A 17,550-nucleotide genomic window follows, 5' to 3' on the forward strand; every position below is an offset into this window, starting at 1 on the left:
AAAATTGTGCATAAAAAGTGCTTTAGCTATTTGAAAACTTCATTCAACCTATCAATATGAGTAGCAAGGCAATCTGTACAGATCCGTAAAACTGGTCCTGGCTTCAGGATTTTTTGTCTTAACTTAAAAACGGGGTAAAGATAATAGTGCTATTTAGAGGAAAGAGATGTAACGCTTTGGAAGCAGGTACAGAGAGCATCGGCATAAGTAATGAGTAGTGTAAATTAAATAACAGATTATCTTCCCTGGTTTGCTTTTCTAGGATCAGATCTGAAGAGAAGCAAGATAGTTCTACTACCTTTTTTGCAAAAGCAAGCATCGTTGAAGAAATTCCAGAAAGACTCAGAAAAGCTAGTGGACCAAATCAGAAGATAACCTTTTATGCAGAGAAAATACAGCTCTGGAAAAAAACATATTGAAAATAGCTGTAAGTAAATCTCATTATAGCAACGGGCGGTGGGTCCTGCTGGGCCCCAAGTTTCATGTTTATTCTGAATCTATAATGCAAAACCTTTCCAGATTGCAGTTCACTCTGTGCTAGCTTTTTGGATCCCTCTGAACTTCATTTTCATACTCTGTGAAGACTGGCTGTCCCTTGCTCCTCTCATAAGGCTTTTGGTCCCTGCTTTATCTTCAGACACTTTTCCTGTCTCTTGTCCCCTTTTGTTTCCTTGGATCCGTGGCACATGGGAGGAGATGCTTGGTTGCCCTCAGGGAAGAAGGCAATGTGTTTCCAGGTGGTACCTGCTGAAAAGCAGCTTCTGCCCAGCTGTAGTCTTTCAGGGAACACAACAAACTGTAGTGTTTGGTTACCGTGCACAGTCAGGTACACTAAGGACTGCGCACTTGGAATAAGTACAATTTTTGTTGGTATCAGCATCACTATAAGTTCATTAGTTCAGATTTAATTTTAACAATTTTATAGAATTTTTCTTTTCACTTAGATTGTGAAACTGAACCTTTTTACAAAATGTTGAGAAATGTGCTGGGCTGGTTGCCTGCTACTGAAACCTTACTGACTTCTCTAAAAATCAGTCCTTTTCTACCTAAGGAGAAACCTTTTTTTTTAATGTATGTATAGAACAACTGAAAACTGAGGTCTCCATCTGGAAGAAAATGCTGATGTTTTGAAATAGTTACTAAGCTTAGTCTGAGGCTTAACAGCACCATGTCTAGAGGCTGGGACAGAGCTGATAAATTGATTTGTTACAGAAACCAGGCTCAGTCCCCGAGTCATCCGCTGACCTGCTCGTTGAACTGAAGGCAGCTGGATGTGACATTAGCCAGCTGTATGAGACTGGCTGCAGACACTGATGTATGTTTGGCATGCTGTCTCTACAGTCCCTGCAAGCTGTGGGAGACCTATGGCTTCGATTTCTGTCTTGAGTTTGCCCAGTCGTATTGCAACAGAGAATTCTTACTGTTAACTCTGAGGGGAGAAGGATTTCATATTTACATTCAGGAATGTTACCTTATAGCAGATGGCTGTATTAGAAAAAAGTGATTTTTAGACATTCTTTGGCTGTGGATTATTCTAGTGAAATACTGGGCTGGAGCACCTCTCCTATGAAGCCAGGCTGAGAGAGCTGGGGCTGTTCAGCCTGGAGAAGAGAAGGCTCCAGGGAGACCTTATAGCAGCCTTCCAGTACCTGAAGGGGTCTGCAAGAGATCTGGAGAGGGGCTGTTTACAAGGGCATGGAGTGATAGGACAAGGGGTAATGGCCTTAAGCTGAAGGAGGGTAGATTTAGATTAGATGTTAGGAAGAAATTCTTCTCTATGAGGGTGGTGAGGCACTGGAACAGGTTGCCCAGAGATGTTGTGGATGCCCCCATCCCTGGAAGTGTTCAAGGCCAGCTTGGATGGGGCTTTGGGCAACCTGGTCTAGTGGAGGGTGTCCCTGCCTGTGGCAGGGGGGTTGGAACTAGATGATTTTTGTGGTCCCTTCCAACCCAAACCATTCTATGATTATTAAATACTGGTTCCCAATCTTATAAAAGGTAAAAGCTATTATAGATGGATCCATTTCATCTCCTACTGAAATCAATGGAAAGACTTCAATGACTTCACAGGCAGCTTAGCTAGCAAAGTCTTCCTGTGAAGTACTACGTGGCCTAGTTGAAACACACCAATTATACTATATTTTGCTGCAATGTCTGGGTAATGTTACAGCTATACAAGTTCTTTATTTAAGAGCATGTTCCTAAAATTCAGATTGTGTCATGTTAGCATTGTTTTGACTAAGCCTGAAATATATAACTATGGTAATTATTTTATCTTGTTTAACAAATAAGAGGGGCTTATTTTGGTTTAACTTCTCATTCCACACTAGTAGTGATTTCCATTAGACTATGATCTTTGTCCCACAAGTACATAATCATGTAAGTTAAGTAAGTGTATTTAAGCATTTTCTTGAGTAGAGTCTAAATACAGGCTCTAGGACCGTCACTCTTACAAATGCACTTATGTCCTACTTTTTCATTATTCTGCAAGCATCCTGGAGTGATGATCATCTGTGAATAATCTACTATGATTTTCTGTTTCAAACTAGTGTTTTTCTTGATTCAAGGGCCATGGAAAATTTGTCATTCCATTGTCTTTTCCTCTTTCCTGAGACTTTGTGAGATATCTTTGATTTACTTCTTTCTCAGGGAGTCCCTGCCTGGTAATAAATAAATAAATCTCTGTTTTAATGCTATTTATCCCCTTGGGTGTCTTTCAAATGCTTTTAACTAGAAGGGATTTTGCTGGAATAATCCATCAATGCCAGTAAGACCTCGTTCAAATTGTGGAGGCCAGTAGTAGCAACATGACTGGCCCTGAAGGAGGTTAAAAGAATGTTAACCTTGCATAAAGTCATGCCTGTTTCCCATAGGGATGTTCCCATAGGTTTGACAAGTTTAATTAATGAAGCTGAGCACAATTTGGAAATATTCCCGGAGTTTCCTAACAGTTGGGAAATAGTTTGGATATAGTTAACAGCATATGCTTTAGTTGCAGAGGATGACAATGGAAACAAGGAAGAAAAAAAATAAACCAAACTCTTTTCTGCTGTTATTTGCAAAAGAGTCAGTTATTAATTCTGCTACAAAATTATAAAAGTTTTTTTTTTCTTTCTCTTCAACGTATGTGAAGATAGAGAAGGGAAAGCCAAGTATCAGGCAGTGAAATTCATGGTTTTCCCCAGCTACCAGAACTCTGATTTTTCAGGTTTAGAATTGGACAGTAAACCTTTCTATAAGAGTTTACTGTCTGATTCTATAATCAGACAATGAATTACTATATGTTTTAAAAAATAATAATAAAAAAATCTGATACTATAGTGTCAGTTCAGAAATAGTTTATAGTTTTCTGAATAGTTCTGAAGTGATCAATTATTGTATCCCTGGAGTTTAGCTATATAACAGCTAAAGTGGAAATCCAAAAATGATAAATATTATTTTCTATATTCTTCTACCATGTGTTTTACTTCTTATTTTATTCCTGTACTATAGTGGCCATTGTGCCCTGGATATTTATGTGAAGTTGGATATATGTATATTACTACTATATTATATGAGAATGCTTTTCAGCTGTTTTGTTGCCATAACAAGATTGAACAGCTGGACATACTGATAGGTCTTCCAAGGAAAGTATTTTACGTGTATAAATACTTGGAATTCAGTACCTACTGTTTCTGGAGAGGCTTAGGGGCGTATCCATTACACCTTGCAACTCAGTGCCAGGCTGGAGATACCTGAGCTAACTCCCACGTAGTTGGTATATCAAGATGCTTTACTGCAGCAATGTGCAGGGAGATCAGCGCTTGTCCAAGTAGGTCCTCGTTATTCCTGTGTCTGAATACGTGAACTGCTCCTTATCTTTTCACGGAAAGAAAAGGAATGCAACCACCTAACCTACTAGTGTGGTCACTTGCCTGACACAGCAGAAATGTCCTACTCAGTCTGTGTCATCGTATTACTGTGCATATAATTCATATTAAGGTGTTGCTTCATACAGCAGATGGAAAGTGGGGAGCAAAGGTTTGAATCTCCTTGAACAGAGAAATTAATTCATTCCAGGTGAGATGTGGTTCTACCCATTGCCTGAAGGGGAGTGTTATTTCAGCTGTGAGTGCTTGCTGGTGCAGGTGCTGCAGGTGGGATTGGCAGAAGAACGTGCAGCCCGTGACCTTTCAAGTCTCGCAGGGCATGGGATAGGTGCTGAGCTGCTCAGGCTGAAGTGTTTCTGGGCATCTGACGCAGAATTGAGGCAGCTAGGAACTCTAAATTAAAAACATTGGTGCCTACAGGTTCCTAAATCTCCTCTTCAATAACAGAATTCTCTGAACATGCTTTGGTGTCTGGACCCTGGGACATGCTTTGGTGGTAGCAAATCCAGACCGGTGTTGCTTGGCAAAGACAGCTTGCAGAGACCAAACAGTGGTCACTGGAAATGTTGCTTCATCATTGACTCTGAACATTGGAGAAACAGAGGAGGAAACCGCCTGGGGAACTAAACCATCCTTCAAGTTGATGAATTCCCCTTTTTGCAGCTGATACTGTGATCTAAATCTCAAAATTACTGCCACTATGGTAAATCAATTGCATTGGAATTAATTTGGGGAATTTTTGGCATTAATTACCTTGTTTCTTGTTAGGATCACAACTAATTCTAGTAATAATTAGTGACTATTCTGATGAACAAAAACCTTGACATATGGGGATGTATCATTGCAATCCAATATTTATAAAGTGCTGGTTTTACATAAATAATGAAATGTGGTTATTCCCATGAGAGCTATTTTATTTTTTCTACTTTAATGTTTTAATTAATAGACTTGAAATTGCAATTTGTTAAAATGCCAACAAATGAAAGATATCTTTTTCTGATGAATCCCACCTGTTAGTAGACAGCAAAGAGGGACTTAAATTAACTGTTTTTCTATAAAAACCCTGTCAACACTTTAAAAACACTCTAATACCCAAACAGCCCGTGGCATTGAATTCCTCTGTCCATTTTTTTAAAGGCAGTTCTGGGGAAGGAGGCTGGGAATCACCCTGTAAAAATACTTCTGTGTTTATGTTTGAAGACTGGGAGCGGAATAAAGATACGGCTTAAAAATGCCATTCTCATTTCTGCTCCTGTGTTCCTCTGTAATAGCTTGGGACACTTAATTGGACTTTGGGGATCAAAGAGTGTTTATGCTATGCATTGCAGGCTGATACGAGCTGGCTTCTGAACCAAAATAAATCTGAGTCGCTGTATTAGTGGAGCACTCAGCTAAAGGACAATAAACCCTGCTGAGAGGTTATTGACAGTTTGGCAGTGGTAGCCAGAGTTAGGTCATGCATATACCAACTGCTGCCCCTTCCCTGCCTCCTCTTGGGCTCGTCTTTTGGATCCGGTGGGGTACCGTGGATTTGCTGCTGCATGTGCTGAGGAAGAATGCATCAACGAGTAATTCCTATTGTCAGGAGGTACCGGTTTGGGGATCATCCTAAGAAATAGTTATCCTAGTTCTAAGATTAATTAACCCTCCTGTTAGCTAAATTATTTGCTGCGTCCCTAACGTGCGAGGACTTGTAGGTACCTACAGTCATGCGAAATATTGACATAAGCTGCATTTTTAAAAGTATTTAACTACCTGCAGAGGTTCAAAGGACTCCAAATAACTGCAGGAAAAAATATCCCAGACGCACATTGTTTGTTTCTCCTGTCCCCTGAGGTAAGGAAAGGCAAAAGCTACGCGTGATTGCAGATTCATGCCCGTGCCCCCTCACTACTTTTTTTTACTGCGTGCTTTTTGTTTGTTTGTTTTCATGCTGAATGAAAGCCCACAGACCAAGTTACCCTATAATTCTGGATAATTGGGTTATTCATTTTAAAACCTTTAGATGGTAGGAGGAAATAATCGCTGTGCTTGTATGAATTAGAAAGGTGCCATTCCATTGAAACCAAGGTGAGACAATTTGTTTCAGGAATACCAGTGAGAACTGAGCAGTTGGAGAATGAATGCCTTTTGAGATAAAACTAGACTAAACAGCTTTAAGCTTCCCTTTACTTGTTGGTGCCTGCAGTTCTGAACAATTTAATTGAAGTTTTTCTTTTGTTCCAGGTAAAAGAAAGCTTCGTCCATCTGTTCAAAATGAAATGTTATTTTGTTTAAAAGAACACATTTTGACAATTGAGCTGTAATGCATTATTTTAAAAGCATTTGGTCTTATCCTGAGTTGGTGTAAAATCAATATTGAAGTTAATAAGAACTCCACACCATAAAAGAATTAGTTTATGAGAGGGACAGCATTTAAGGTAAGCAACATTACTTTGGTTATCATACAAGTGATTCTATCCGTCCTTTTTGATCTGATGTGACACCGTAGACAGCAATTAAAAGGTCTGGCCTTGAATGTAATGAATCTGCTTTACTTTCTTTGCATTCAAAATAGAAATATATTCAAGTTTTTTTAAAAAATTACTTATACAGCTATTACAGAGTGGAATCCATAAGTCTAAATACCAGCTATTGTTAAAATGTCTACTTGAACTTCTTCAAATTCAAGCATCTCTAAACCACCGCATGTGGAAGGATGCGGTACACGGATGACAACACTAATATTTAAAGCTGAGCGTGTGAAGATTGGCTTTATTAATAAAACATTCTATCACCAGGCAACTGAATACGTTTTAACATCCTTTATCAGATGTCTAAGGAAAGTGATGAATTCTGAAGAAAGCAAGATGATGTTGTCACTGTTTTTAATAAAAGACAAATACTTCAGGGGATATGTTTCTATTTCCTTTCTGATAATGACTAAGTTCTTGCACAACTGTACAGAATATAATGAGCTATTGAAGGGTATACAAAGTTACAGCTGCAGTCATTGAGGACGTTCCCTTAAATGTGAGCTCTCCAATATTGTAATATGTGTACATAACCAGTCATAATTTATAAAATCTTAGGCTGGGTGAGGTTTTTCTTTGGAGTTGGTCAATGCCATTGCTGCTGTTGAATAGTTACTGACTATAAACAGCTTAAGAAATATGGAAGAAATAAATCTTTAGTATATGCGAGAAGAGCAAAACCAAGAATAAGAAAAAAATTAACACAAGTTTCATTAATTCAAAGAAAACTCACTAGATATTCAGTGAGTTTTAAAGAGGTTCACATTAGTGCATAATATTTACTTTGTGAAACTGAGTGCCTGGCAAATCTATTGTATATAATTATTATTTAATATGAGTACATTGAATGACGTTACCTTTGGGCTGACGATAATAAAAGGGCACTTAACTAACTCATCAATCATGAAGGAATGATAAATGGAAGCATTTTAAATAAGCGTTAGGTAAATCTCTGGTAATGTATGTCTATCTCAGAAAATAAAAATGGAGTATAACAATACAGGAAGGATGAGGCCCTCAAAGCTGCATCCTCTCTTTATAAAAATACACTTAATTCTAAAAAGTCCAAAAAGTTTAGATAAAAAAGTTAAGAATTCTAGCTATTCTAAGAAAGATTAACAGGGAAAACAAGGTCTTTGTAGCACTTCATGGCAATTACAACCTGCGGTGTTGTTCAAAGACAAAATATGTGTGCATTTAATTTTCTCTTGATTTGCACAAGCTGCTTTCCATGAGCTTTGCCTTGACACATCCTGCTTGGCCCGTTTGCCTTGACAGACCAGTATGAACTATCAGAGTCATATCAGCTAATGCCTTCTTTTGGAATCGGTGAGAATTGCTGCTAGCGGCAGCCAGGCCTTCGGTTCCAAAGTCTGTCTTGAGAGAAGAAACCTGGATGGATTATGACAACTGACTGACTTGCGGCAGGCAGCATAAAACCAAAATTCTTCTCCCATTTGAAAATATGGGCGTCTAAGAGCTTCTGAAGGTAAGTTGGTTTTCTTCTTATTTTAGGCTATTTAGCAATTGTACGGGAACACCTGAGTGAGAAGAGGAGCTGCAGAAACTGAGATATTAAAAAGAGTTAAGAAATAAGTATGGAGTTACGTGTGTGTGTGCGTATATATGCAATCAAAGTTATTATCTAGCAGAATGGTTCAAAATACCTGCAGGTCAAAGAACACTCTCTCCTGTTTGCAGCTTCTCTCCTTCCCCCAAAATACTGTGTGCTGGTAAAAGCGGTTGGGAAGCTGATCCAACCGCATTTGGTGCGTGGCATCCCTGCCGGGGAGGAGCAGGAGTGTTTCAGGGCAGCTGGGAAATGTGCGTCTAGTATCAGGGACCTTTATTTAATGCAACTCTTCTTCCTTGTCGTAGCCACTCTTCTGGTCTTTCTGACATGAGAACCAAGGGACTCTAAGACAGGGTTAGTGTAGGATCAATCTCACACCTCCAAAATGCATGTTTTCCCATGGAGTGGCCTGATGCGGTGCCGTGCCTCTTAACAGCCGCTTGACCCAAGTTATCGCATCTCTCGGAAAAGTGAGTGCATCTCTTGCCTGTGAAAAATGGTACCATTTTAAAACTTAGCAGAACAAGGACTAGTTTTATTTTTATGTAAATAATGTACAAGACAAGAATGTAGCCTGTATCATTTGTATTTAAAGATGCTATTCTCTATGGGTGTGTGCTAGTAGAAAGCCTGTGGAACTGATCAGAGGATTAGCTTTTACACCAGCTGCTGCTGTTTTGAGTGAAAAACAGTTCTAATTCAACATATTTTTCTAGCAGTTAAACACCTATATCATTCAGCCTGACTCCCCATAAGCCTACTCCAGGTCCATTTCATTGAAATTTAGGGAAACTTCAAATAATAGTTTTCAAAATGTCTGTATTCGTAGAACTGGCAGATGAATCTTTTCCTGAAATGATACGTACTTATTTATCACTTCATCCTAAACTAGAACAAAAAAGTCATAAAGACTAAATATATTTTAGAAAGGGTTGTCTAGAAATCATTTATTTTGGAATAAAAATTGTCCTCCTTTCTGGCTACTCAGCTGGAAAACTTGTGCTGAACATCAGTGAGTTAAGGGTCAAAAGAAATTTATATTGCCTCAAGTAAAACTTTGAAATACATTTCCACTATAATTTGTTCTTTGAATGAATTGTTTTAAGTAGCAACAAATACTTCAGTAATCTCTTACATAAGTTTTTAAATTAGCGTACCCTTTCAAGGTATATATAGCTTGCTCTCGTGCTGTAGGGAGTAGATGAGAATTCTTGTACTATGTAGCAAGTCCAAGTGAATTAATTACTGAAGATTAAGGGACACAGTGTTAGAGATTGAATATTAATCTGAGAAAGGGAAGAAAATGTTAGAGACCTCAGTAGAGTGATAGAAGACCCAAAGATGGACAATGAGATTTGGTGGCTGAGGAAGACTCAGCCTGTCTCCTTTCTGAAAATAGGCAATGGAGAATGCCAAACAGTCCTGAGCTTACGTAGTAACTGCACGTTATTGATTCATAACACCAAATGCCTCTAAAAATTGAGTTATCTATTATTTATTTGTTGAAATGTCTAGACTTCATAGAAAGGGAAACATTAGAGTGGCACCAGTTTCATAAATATTGCTACAGTACTTAAAATTTCAAAACTAATATTAGGAAAAAACAATATTGATTTCAACATACATGCAAATACTGGGAAAAAAGAAGGTAATAGTAATGAAACTGTGGTATTGAATTATAGACATATTTCTACTTGTAACATTCTTCTTCTGCATTTTCAATATTCAGTAATGATGATGATCTCACTTCTGCCAGAAACAGTAGTCCATGGAAGGAGGTACCTACAAGCCCCAGAAACCAATCCGAGGACACAGTTTCCTAATTCCTGTTCCCAGCTGCATTCCTTGTGGATAAAAGTGAGTATATATGACCACATTTCAAACCTCCCAAGGCTACATTTGAACCTCTTAGTGGTATTGCAGTGTTACCTCAGGTTGCTGCTATGCTTGGGACTTGTATGGGTCCCTACAACCATCCGCCTGGTGGAGCCCATCTACTACTTATGTGGTGTATCTGATTTCCACAGTAAAATTCGCAAGGTTAATATTTGTGGAATCTAAGTACATCTGTCCTGTAGTCTTAGTTTTCTGTTTTCCATCACAGAAAGAATAATTCATGCTATCCTTAGACTGGATGGCTTCCATATTGAGAATATTTCCATGAGCAAGCAATCTGGCAAAATCTAAGTTCCCGTGGATTTTTGCCTCGTGACTGAGCCCTATGTTGTTTAGTATGCTGTGAACTACATGCAAAATTTTCCCTCCCTGTTATGAAATTTATAGCTCGTCTTGGTAGCTCAACTCCATGGATAGAGAAGCCAAAGAAAATACCTTTGCATGTTTCACAAATCTGTAGCAAATGAGATCCTTTGGAAGCTAAGTTTTCTCTCAAATTAGACTTAAGTGTAACAGCGATTTCAGAACTTGCTAGAGAAGGGGGGAACAGGCTGATTTATATCTGAGGAGTGTGATGAAACGTTTTATATCCTGGCCTACTGTTTAAATTATGCACGTGCAGAAGTTCTGCTGATTTTAAAACCTGGAAAATGACCTAGGGAGTTAGCTTCCTTACCTCCAAATTTAAATTTACTGCAGGAGATGAGAAATGGCATTTCAATGGAAACACTCAGCAAAATATGGGAAAGTAACTTTAATTTAATAAGCCAATTATTTTCCTATTAATTAAATGTGTATTGATTGTTGCAAGAACAATTATTGAGTTTAGCAAGTATGAAAGAGATTAATCTAGTTGCAATCTAATTAGTTCAGAATTGCACGGGCAATACAAATACATAATTAGAAGGAACTGCACTTGTAGGAAAGTTAAGGATTTATTAATGAAAAATGCTCTAATTGTATGAGTACATATTGTAGCATTTACATAAGAATCCAAGGAGGTAACAGTTTTAGAAAACCGCTAGTTTACCATCTCTCCAGTTGCCTAAAGATTACACTTATATATGTGAAGAAGACAACGATGAGACGGGTACTAGTCGTGCTTAAAGTCTAAGTCTGTATTGAAACTACTTTTATTCAACAAATGAAAAGCAGTTTCCTTACCGCCAAAAGACTAAAAACCTGCTGTAAACAACAACAAAAATGCTGCACTTCCAGTAGCTGGTCAAAGGAGAAAATAATTTAAAAACTGCCTGTCGTTAAAATGTTGTGTTCCCTCTTGCAGGGGTAGAGGCCGTGTAGCCAAGAAAAGCACAGGACAGCTGGGGTCTGTTCTGCCAGAGGATCTATATGCGTGAAAAGTCTGAATAAAACAACCCACTGAGAACGCGTGTGGAACAGAGGGACGAGCGGCGCGGGCTGAGCGAGGCTGAATGGCCCCTTGTCCCTCTGCACGTACGCAGAAGCGCTCATGAAAAAGCTTACACTGTAATTCCTAAATGTTATTAAATCGAAATGGTTTCACTGGCAGGGCTGAATGATTTTTATACAGGGATTTTTAAGGAGATGGACCATAAATTTTAGCAATGCTGGGCAGTATTTTATAGCTCTATAGGCCAGATGAGGTTTGTGGGTCATTTTGAAGCCCTTGCTAGCTAAACAAGCAAGCAGCGTGTTTAACTCCATTGTCATTAATGGGAAAGGAACCGTTGAGATGCTTCTCGTAAAACACTCAGAAAAATTTGGTGAAGCATAATGTTTAGAGCAAAACAAAAACAATCAATCAAGGAGAAAGGATGAATTAATCTTATTGCTGCCAGATCACAGAGAAGGGACTCAAAATGTCAGGTAGTTCAGAAGAGCTGTAGTTAAGCATTTAAACTTTTCCCGGTGTACTTAGACAAGAGCTAGTATTATAAGATGCATATTGGGTTTTTACTGATAAATTTAATCTAGTTGTCTGGTGATCAGATGCAGTAGAAATGGAAATGTAGAAGTAAAAGGAAAGTAGAAAAGAATTCTGAGACATTTTGAGCACGTTAACGAAAGAAAAGGTCTTTTCTCAGATTCATGGTATAGAAAAACAGTGTATTTGTGAAAGATAAAATATAATAGATAATAATTGCAAAAGAATTTGCTTGTGTCTGAATCCTGAAGAAATTTTCTTCAAGATTGCGTTTTTATTACTGTTTTAAAAACAATATTGGTTCATAAAACTTTCCAAAATGTGTCACAGAAATTCATTAGTCCTATTAGTAACTGTCTTTCAGAACATACAAAAATAAAATGACTTGTCCAAGGTCAGAGTGGATCAACAGTGTCAGCGGGGATCAAATCCAAATCCCGTGAACTCCTGGTTTAGTTCTTCGCTTTTGTTACTAAGGTGTTTCCCTTCATGTTCTTCGGATATGACAATTCAAAGCCAGTCAAATAATTCTGCATATTTCATCCCTGCTGCTCCTTCGTACTCTCTTCAAACATATTTATTCTGCAAAACAGAACGAAACTCCATCTGTCTCAATTTGTTTGAGTTCCCTCTCCTTCAAACACTTCCCGATTAAATATTCCAGGTCAGAGGCTCACTGCAGATTACCGGCTCCTTGCCCACGTCTTTCTCCCCATTCGCAGCTTCGGTGCTGTGAGAGCAGGGGGCAATTAGCAGCCTTCTGCAGCAGCTCTTTCATCTGCGGCAGACACGGACTGTGCATTACTGGCTTTTAGAGTGAGAAACCCAGTAGTGCCCCTTGCCCTATCGCTCGTGTGTCAGTGAAAGATGCTGAAACAGCTGTTTCTCAGAGGACAGCAAATGTATCAACAAAACACTTTGTTGAGATAGCTACCTCGTGCCAATCTAGCCTCTGTACCTAGATGTGGCAAATGAAGGCTATTTTGGGTTGACAAATATATAATAACTCGTGTGCAGAGATTTGTAAAAAGCAAAGTTTCTTCTGCACAACTTAAATCTTTTCAATGTGTAGGGCCTGGGAAAAGTTGGTGTGCTTTTAGGTCAAGGAGGCATGATTTGCAATGTGTTCTTTTAGGCTGAACTTTGTGAAGGAAGGTAGAAACCCTCCGCTCTGGGACGGTGTGTCCTGGCACAGTTGCCTGCTCTCTCTTCCTCTTTCCTTTCTTTTATGCCCCCTCTGTTTCTCTTTTCTACTTCTGCTTTTTTGTTTACTAAACTAACTTTTAAAAACTTTCCATCGATGCATTTTTCTGCAAGTCTTACGTTATACTTACCCAAAGTTTATATGCTTCTCCAGGTATGGGCACGGAGCGGTGGGTTTGCAGCCAAGCATCGTATGTGTGAGTTCTTGCATTTGCGTAGTTACTTTAGAAGTCACACCGAGGGGAGGAGCAGAAAATGCTACTTTTCAAATAGCTGTATCCTCCTAATTCTACCAATTACAGGGATATTCCTGGTGTAAGTTATACCTCTTCTTTTCTTATTTGATTGCATTCCCTTTTAGCCATCACTGGTCTAGACTAACACCTACACTAGAAAAGAGCAATATTCAAAGGCTGAGAAACCCTGAAGCAAACTATTCTTCATTCAATATGTATGTATTTGTAGGAAAATGGATAAGAGGGAATAGCTAGGCAAACTATCGTCTTCTAAATATACTGCAAAATATTAACCCTAGCTAATGCATTAACTCTTGAATAACCCAGGCTTTTTTCTTTTCTCCAGGCATTTGTTAAGGAAGAAATCCAAAATTAGAGACTGAAAGGTGTGCGTTTCAGAGTGGGCGTATCCTGTAAGGAGGTAAGAGCTGTTTTTAAGCATGTAGGTAGTGAACATTTAGCCAATAGTGTCAAGAAAATGTATTTCCAGTTTCAGTTTCCTATAGGCACAGTAGAATGTTGTAAAGCAAGGTCATTATATCCCATAGTACAGACTATAGCTTACAGGAATTCAGTATGTTTCAACTGGGAGTTATTATAAATCAACTATTGTTAAATGTGATAGCTTAACCTTTTTTGAAAATCTTATTTGTACTCCCCAGAGTCTGTGGTACCAATTTAGACTAACTGTTGAACAACAACCCTGCATATTTTGAAGGAAATTAAATTCAACCTGCAAAGACTGAAACAGAATTCTTTACAAAGCAATTGGACAATAGAAATGTTCACTTTACTGCAATTTTGTACATTGCAATAGAAGGTCACGTTGTATGCGACTCATGGCATAAATGGTTTTGATATACCCCATCACCTTTCAAGACTTCCTTGGGTAAAGTGTTTAAAGATTAGGAAAGCTCTCTAGAGTAACAGAGCCTATTAATCCTGAAGACTGTTTCTGGTTGGCAGAACAGCTGAATATATAGAAATTTCAAGAACATGTGGAAAGCAGAATAAAGCCCAAAATACATGTCATGCTGAAGAGTACATAGCAGAGCTATTCTAATCTGATCGGTACCACACCCTGGGAGTTATAATAAGCGCATAGCTGTGAAGGAAGATCGAACAGGCACGTGTCTAGGGTAATGATTTTGGATCTCCCAATTTAGACGTAGCAAATGTTACCTATCATTTTCTCTGATGCTATGGAAAGTATTTGCAGGATTCATTCCATATCTCAAAAATTGAATATTGATTAGCTTTATTTGATCATTTTTTTCCCCCTGCTACAGTTATTCTAATTCTGTTATTGAATGTGATATCATGAGGCTACAGACTTGTAATGCGTAGTTAAAGTGCGTTGTGACTCATGGAGACAGTTAAATCCTCTTTCTTGACCATCAGAAGACGGTGTGCTGCTACAGCACTGGAACCGTTCAGGGCTATGGGGCAGGAGCACTGATGAACTGATAAATAACATGGGCAAAGAGAGGATAATCCTCTGAAGCGTGGAGGGGAGACAGAACACACTCACTTTTTGAAATATGTTTGGCTAAAGAAATCCTCACAGAATTTCATTTTGGCCCTGAAGGTCCAAAATATATTTGTTTGTGGTTGTTTTGTTTGGGTTTGTTTTTCTAGCAATGTGTTCAACTGTATGGAATAATTTTGTGTTGTATCCTCCCCAGAAAACAGTTTAGGTAAGAGACAGAAAACATCAACATTGCATGTGTTGCTGCCAGTACATATTTATGCTACTTGTCTGAAGGGTGCAAAACAGTGAATTTATGATGAAAATACTTTAAAAGACGCCATGGTAAGCAATGCAAAATATGTTATTTAAAATCAAGAAAATAGATCAAGCAGAATAAAGCAAACAGAAGGAACATTATACTTGTGACTTAACTGAAGGTGAATACACCTGCATTTCAAATGATAACATTAGTGGTTTAGGAAATAAAGGAGTAAAAGGTACACCATTAGTGAAACATGTAGGAGTATATCTCCCTGTATTATATACTGACTGATATCATCATATACATTCAGTAAAAGACATTATCTTGTCACTGGCTTTTAGACTTTAGTTTTAACTGTTAGAATGGGAGAATAGTTTTAAGACATTCTTCAGAATGATCTGATGAAAATACAGCAGTTAGGTAATCTTTTTTTCAAAGTAACCCTCAATTTACAAATAAAGTGTAAGAACTGATTTCTATAGTTACTGCCCTCACTCATACAGAAGAAAAAGATTTTTTTCTCTACTCCAGATGCTATATTAGAAATTGCCACTACATCACACGTCATTTTAGGTGAAACTCTTAATTTTTTCTAATTACTTTCTACACTCTGAATGCAAGCGGTAGCCTCTTTAGTTGACTTTCGTTGCCACCAGGAGAGCAAAACACATCATAGTGCAGTACACCTTGCCTGAGAGTCCCTCACTACTTAAAGCTTCCCTTTAGGTTGGTGAGATTATGGATGGTGTCTTTTGAATGCCGCACATCTAGTTCATCACAAACATTCTGAGTTGAATTTTTTTATGTTCAGTTATGGTTTTTTGCAGAACTATCTGCTGCCTTCGTCTTTGCTTCTGACATGCAACATTAACAAGGAGAGCATTCGTGATATCTATTGCCGAACAAGTAGTTTTGAAAATAGATGCTGACTGGATAGTCAATGCAGCTAACAGATGGTCTTGTAACACGTTCTTCTGAATCACTAAAAAAGAAAAATAGATTCGCTTGAGCTTCTTTCTCTCAGCAGACGAGCTCTATGACAAACAATAGAATCCTGCTGGTTCCTTAGTCAATTGAAAAAATACATTGTCTGCCTCTAGAAGACAAGGAGAAAGACAAATTTCCTAGGAAAAAGAGCCCGTAGGTGATATCTGCTCTCTTAGTCTAACTCAGTGTTCCTGAGAAGAAAAATTGAAGCACAGAGGACTTCCGTACACCTATGCTATTGCAATGCTATGTCGTTCAGGCTTTTTTTATTTGTTTTTTTGAAAACACCGATTATTCCCAAACACGGCCTGCACACAATTGATCATTGTCAGCTGACAGATGGCAGATGAGTTTGAAAAATATTCTCTTTATAAACGTTTTCTTTGGATACATTCACATTTTCTATACTTTATTGCTTTTTCAGCCTTCAAATAGAGAATTAATACAAACCCAGGATCTTTTCTTTTTAAAACCTCAATCTCATCTGCTGTTCGTAGCCTGTGGCATGAACAGCTAGTTATTGTGTTACAAACAGGATGGTAACAGATCTGGATCAGCAAAAAGAGAATGCATGAAAATTCCCTGAACCCAGTTTTCCCATACTAACCCCGTGAAGTGACCGCTAAACAGTAGCCTTCTACAAATGAGTATATGATACGTCGTGCTTTGGGAATACTTTCTACTCGCTTTGCGCAAGCACCAGCAAGCCTTTCGGTGTCAAAATAGATTTGTTATCTGTTTTGCTGCTTCATAAAATCTTTGCAAAGTAAGCCTGTCCAGTTATTTAAGTCTGTTTAGTCCTGAGGTCGTGTTTGCCAAGTCTCAATTTCTCAGTTACGTAGTTAATAATTTAACTATGGCTTAAGGAATTGCAACGTTTAGGCTTTTACTTTTGTACGCTTCTATTGTTAATAGAAGAAATAAGGCTTTTGAAAACTTTTTGACTCTGAAGATGGCATCTAGACTCTAATAAGCAGGACTTTCAATAAACCTCAAACGGATCCTAAGGAGGTGGATGGCTTTCAGTTGATTAAAACATCCATTTGTTACCGGGTTATTAAAGCTGTCATTTGCTAAGATGAAAGTGCTTTTACAAAGCGCTATTATAACAAGTCCACCCTGTTACTTTTCACAGACTTGGTCAGTGAGCTTCATCCATGTATCAGCATAAATTGACAGAGTCAAGTGAAATGCATGGCAAAATGTCTGTATTGATTGGCAGACTTGGCCTGTGAAGCTATTATGGGCACGCAGTGAATTTCCCTTTCAGAAGCTGATTGGCATCTTTGCAGCCATAAGCAGCTTGATGAGGGCTAATGTGAGGAGGGATGAGGTTCTGGCACATGTCCTTGATGATATAGGTCTTTATCTATTGATTTCGAAATGGGAATGACAATGTCAGTGCGGTGTACGTGTGCTCTGTATAGCAGTTAAGGGAGCCGCGTTCTCTAGGGGGAGATGCTCGTGTCTCTCCCTCATTTTGTCATTCACTTTCTACAGGTTTCTTACTTAGTTCTGGGAACAAATTCTGATAGTGAAATGCTTAGGGATGTAAATTCAAGAAGCAATATTTCAGCTTCATGTGATAGCAGCTTCAGGAGATATTGGAGACATGTTCAGAACATAATACTCAT

General features: G+C 38.4%; 2 long non-coding RNA genes across 3 annotated transcripts in view; both read left to right on the forward strand.

The window, feature by feature from the left end:
* LOC129206124 (uncharacterized) overlaps positions 1–12,042 on the forward strand; it is a 30,116-nt gene extending 18,074 nt beyond the window's left edge. The window contains exons 3-6 of one of the 2 annotated variants that reach the window (XR_008577005.1): positions 263–427; positions 7,661–7,871; positions 9,712–9,812; positions 11,137–12,042. This is a non-coding gene — a long non-coding RNA (uncharacterized LOC129206124). Of the gene's footprint in view, positions 1–87; positions 428–7,660; positions 7,872–9,711; positions 9,813–11,136 lie in introns of those variants that run through there. The other variant, XR_008577004.1, reaches the window with a different exon arrangement.
* Positions 12,043–13,538: 1,496 nt separating this feature from the next.
* The window catches only part of LOC129206125 (uncharacterized), a 34,364-nt gene continuing 30,352 nt past the window's right edge, over positions 13,539–17,550 (forward strand). The window contains exon 1 of the long non-coding RNA XR_008577006.1: positions 13,539–13,617. This is a non-coding gene — a long non-coding RNA (uncharacterized LOC129206125). The remainder of the gene's footprint in view (positions 13,618–17,550) is intronic.

The sequence above is a fragment of the Grus americana genome, chromosome 4, assembly GCF_028858705.1.
Source record: "Grus americana isolate bGruAme1 chromosome 4, bGruAme1.mat, whole genome shotgun sequence".
Taxonomy (NCBI): Eukaryota; Metazoa; Chordata; class Aves; order Gruiformes; family Gruidae; genus Grus; species Grus americana.